Here is a 5,293-nt window from a genome sequence, read left to right as displayed (position 1 = left end):
GAATGCTGGGCGACAAAAATTATTGAAATGTAGCGACGGATTTAACGTCAAATAATCCGTCGCAGAATTCATTTTACTTATCAAGTCATTCGAAAGTTATCTGCGACAAAATATTCCGTCGCTAATTTCCTAAAATATAATTTCATTAATTATTATTAGCGACAGAATTTCGGTCCGTCACTATTCCATCGTTAAATTTCCGTCCCCAAAATTCTATTACCCTAGGTAAAAGACCTTCCTAACCATTAGGGCACAAACACCCTAATTTCTCCGTTGTTCTTCCTCTTTCTTCTCTTCCTCTTCTTCGAAGGCACAAACGCTGAGACTTCAGCACCCCAATTTTTTCAGTCGACGGTCCTCAACAAAGGCTGAGACCTCAGCAGCGTAGGTCACAGTCGACGGTTCCCCATTTTTGCAAAGGGGTTTTGTTCTCAGAGGTATGGGCTTGCTTTCTTCTGATATTTGACAAATTAAGTGTCAAATCATTGACAATTTCGTTACTGTTCTTGTGTTAAAAAGTAATTTTTTATATCTATCTGAAAAATAGAAGAAAACCTTTGAAATTGCAATTTTTTGCTGCGGATCTCTGAAATTCGAAGTCAGTGTGTTTGTAGAATTCTGAAACTCAAAGTCATGCGTTGATTTTAGGGATTGCATGTCCTTTATAAGGTAAGCTTCTTTGTGATTTTATCTTGTCTTGTGCTTTACTTTGGTATTTTCTTTTCAAAGTTTCTCCATTTGCCTTTTTGTTCACTGGCATTGATGTTGCTGCAGATATTGCCCTCCCTCCAGATTCTTTGCTACTTTTTTCAAGAAACGGGAATTAGATATTGATTTTTGAGGAAGAATTTCATCTGAACTATTAGTATTATTCCATATATCAGATTCATCAAACTCGAATTGTAGAGAACTAGCAGTAGAAGGCATAGGACTAATCCTTTCTTTTTCTCCTAGAAAGAGGTAGCTCTTTCTCATTGCCATTAATTGGAAATGATTAATTACTAAATAGGATAATGATTGAGAAAGATAAGAAGATATATGGTATTGTTATTATATTTTAGGTCTTGTGAATTTGATTTGTCCTCAGACATGCAAAATGTCAATATTGGCTTCTAGTTCTTTTTGTTGTATTTTGGTCTAAAAAAGTTATCAAATTCAACAATTTAGTGAGTAGTTCAAGCATTGGATAGATCAGGTATCTTTCTGATATTATCTTTAGCAGAACATATTTTTTTGAAGCTTCATATGCCATATTTTATTTAGATATGCATTGTTTCATATCCTTCTTTTATTTATTTATTTTGTAGATATGCCTCGAGGTAGAGGTCGAGGTAGCGCAGGCCGCGTAGGTAAATCTTCTGTTAGGGGTAATTTTCCTACTCGTGAAAATATGCCTAATGTTCCCATTCCCACAATCAGTCCTCAACAAGGTGGTACGAGTTCCTCAGGTAGACCAGATCACATCAATCAAGTTCAAACATTAGGTCCTAGTAGTACGCCACCTATTCAAACATCAGGCCATGGTAGTACCCCAACTATTAATTTGGAACCATCTCCAAATACCCCTAAGCAGAGAAACACAATAGGCGAGGGTACATCTTCTCAAAGCAACATAATAGGCGAAACTGAGTGTAGAAGTACCCGCAGGCCGCGGACGCTTCTTACTATTTCTCCTACAGGGTTAGTCCATACTTATACTATTACTTTTAGTATATTTCATTGATATATGGTATGCCTTTAAACAATGTCTTCTAATTTGTTCAGGTTAGAGCCTTCATTTGAATGCTCTGATTGTATAACTAAGTGTTTCAAGCATGAACTTGATCCTAATGGAATCAACTGGAAAAGCGTCTCAAATGAGATAAAACAATTATTTTGGAGAATTCAAGGTATAATCCATCACAATTATATTAACTTTGATATGTAACTTATTAATGTTATTACTTTATAAAATTATTTCAGAAGGCAGTCTACTGGGATTCTTCAAGTGATAGTACGGTGCGGATCCAATCGGAGCGTAGGGCAGCAAAAAGATACAGTGATTTTGTTAGCAAACTAAAATCAAGTAGGGTGCAACTGGACACTATTCCAAATAATGTGAGGGAAAGTTGGTTGAGACTTTGGAAATATCCTAAGTGTGTTGAGAAGTCAGAAATAAATGCAAAAAATCATTGTGGTGGGAGCGGAGTCGCTACTGGGACTCACACAGGTGGCTCTATCAATGTTGGGGAGCATTGCAAGAGACTTGTAAGTGGATTGTCTCTTGTTTTGTTTTTAATATACTGTGCTTGAAATTATTTGGGTGTTTGAAATTATGTCTGCATTTGTTTTTGGTTTGCTGCTGGTATTTTTGTTTCTTTCTTATAGTTTGCTGCTGGTATTTTTGTGTGGGAAATTACTTTATTTATAAGAAAATTTCATGATTTGATATTGAATTGTAGTACCTTATTGATGTTGCTAGCACTCTCTGCAATTGAATAAGCTATTTTACAACTGTAAAGGAAATGGCATATTTTATATCGTAGTTCAAAGATTACATTTGATGAAAGGCAATGCTTGTCCACTGGATTTTGTTATATTTGAGTTATGGAGGTTAACTGAGCTTTCCAAGCTATGGATAATGCAACGTGAGTTTATTTTTACTGCACTTACAATTGTGAATTGACCATTTGGTTGTGTCTATGCTCATATGGAATTATAGATAGTGGATTAGAAGAAAGATTGTTTCTTTCTTATGGTTTGTTGCTGGTATTTTTGTGTGGGAAGTGTTCATGATGTTGCATTGACAGGTTATTTGAAACATTCACCTCTTGTCCTTCTCTTTAATTTTCATTTTTCTTTTTCCATGTTAAAAAGAAAACAAATTATACTTGGTTTTAGTGGTTTTATTAATTTGTTAAACATGGAAATAGAGTCTGCAAATGACATAGTAAGAACCAACTGTCATTCACTATAACTAAGGGTCATAGATGATAGATTTTGAAGATAATAGGAGCAAAAAGGACTATTATACATTTGTTGGCAAGAGGGATGATACATAACAGTGGTAATGCACGTCATCGCAGGCCTGTCATCGCTATGACTTTGACCTGAAAATGCATCTCATTGCTGAATCTTTATAGAAATATTTACAAGAGTATAAGAACAACATATGTTCATCCAAGCATGAAGGATGCCCTTTTGGCATTGCTCTCTCTGCAAACTCCTCAAGTTTGTCTCTAAGATAAGTCAGTGGTAGAAGAACTTTGGGTTTAAATATAGAGTGAAGTGGAAAGAATACAAAGCATGATACATCAGTTGTCTTAAACTGCTCTCTTAGGAGTACTAATGTTGTAATGATAATAGGATGTCTTTGATAGTAAAAGTGGAATTGTTCATGATGAAATGAGATAGTCAAAAGAGTATTGAGAAGGTGGCTACTCATGTCTCTGCTATATATTACTCATAACCACCTTATTAAGTTTTATTTACACATTCATCTCAGTGGAATGACATGGAACTCGTTTTTAGAGGCAAATTTTGTTGTGACAAAATAATTGTCCTCCTCCAGCTGCTATGGATGTCGTACAAGTAAAAACAGCAGGAGAGTCCAGAATTTTGTAGAATGAATCCCTTTAGAAGCTGCAAATGTATATATCATTGCATCAATTTAGCATCAAGAAAAGGATTACTACAAATATGGTGAGGAATACAGAAGATTCTGCTTGTGAAAATATTCACCAGCAGATTAAAGCTAATATCTTCAAAAATCAAATTGAATGAACAATCTATAATCAGAATGTGAAACGTGCACTTTAAGAGATTTTTCATTCTCAAAATTAAATGGCTCTTCTGTTGCAAATGGAAATGAAGACAACTAATTGTCATTGCATAAGAAGTCAGAAGCAGCAGTAATGTGTTTGCATGTTGAGTCCGTAGAAGATTGAATTTTGTTCTCTGGATATTAATGGTTGCATGCCTTGCGTCACACTTGTTTAGCTTCACATAATCTTTACCTTTTTGAATACATTGTTCTCTGGATTTGTATTGTCTGAAATGATCATTAAGGTTTCCTTTATTGAGGTTCCCTTTGTATAGGCTGTTAAAAAGGGTAGAGATCCAACACCAAGTGAGTTTCATTTGCACGTCCATACATATGGTAATGATGGAAAATCTTTTGTTGCTGAGAAAGCCCGAATCGTACATGTAAGATAGCTTTTTAAATAATTTTATTGACTTTACTTTCATATATTTTTTCATTTTGTAGATTGAATGCTCAATATTATTTAGTCTTTTTATTTCACTAATTATTAACTCTTCTACAGGAAAAATATCAGGAGATATTACAACAACAAACACAAACTCAATCTGATATTGATCAGTGTAAAGCATATTATCAAGCCGCGGGAGGACAAAAGAAAAGAAGAGTATATGCTCTTGGATCTCAAGCAAAATGCTACTACGGGCCAAATCTTGATGGCTCTTTTGGATCTGATGCTACATCGTCAGCAACACCTCCAAATGCTCAATCAACATCGACAGGGAATCTGGATGAATTAGTGATGCGATTGATTCCTGCACTGACATATCATATAGTTCCTGTAATCGTTGACAGGGTACGCGAATTAGTTTCCTTACCCTCGCATCAGCCAAATACTGATCTTACCAACCGCCCATTAGGTGTGACACCTACAGTTCCTACATCTTCTACCGCTGCTAACTTTGATGAGGTTCATGCATTGGGTTCTGATGATGACCGTAACTCTCCAGCCTCGCATAGATAGCCTACTTTGTTTGGACTTTATTGTCGGTCCTTGTGGATTTTTTGTACTTAACGATACTGTTATATGCATTATGCTATATATTTTGGACCTTGTTGAATATATTGTTAATTTATATCAATATCAGTGACTTTTTATTAAGTTTATTTAATAGCTTTTATGTAATATGATAGAACAGGGTACATTTAAAAATAATAAATAAAAAGAATTTTAAAAAATCAGCAATATATTAAAAATTAATTAGCGAAGGATACTTTTCGTAGCTAAATTTATCGCGTAAAATTAAATCTTGCGACGAATTGACGACAAAATATTTTGTTACAAAAGGCATGGAGAATTAGCTATAACGTCTAGCGACGGACTATTTTCGTCGCTATAAGCACAAACGATGAATTTTACTATGTATTGCAGCGACGAAAGGTTCAAAATAGCGACAGAAACAAGCAAATATAGCGACGGTTATTTCCCTCGCTAACCTTTGCTACAGATATATGTCATCGCTAATTCGTCACTAATTTTGCGACGGTTTGTTA

At 34.9% G+C, this 5,293-nt stretch overlaps 1 pseudogene; it reads left to right on the top strand.

Moving 5' to 3' along the window:
- LOC109211990 lies at positions 227-4,904 on the top strand (annotated as a pseudogene).

The sequence above is a fragment of the Nicotiana attenuata genome, chromosome 2, assembly GCF_001879085.1.
Source record: "Nicotiana attenuata strain UT chromosome 2, NIATTr2, whole genome shotgun sequence".
NCBI classification, from domain to species: Eukaryota; Viridiplantae; Streptophyta; class Magnoliopsida; order Solanales; family Solanaceae; genus Nicotiana; species Nicotiana attenuata.
This window is presented reverse-complemented; position numbering and strand designations above follow the sequence as displayed.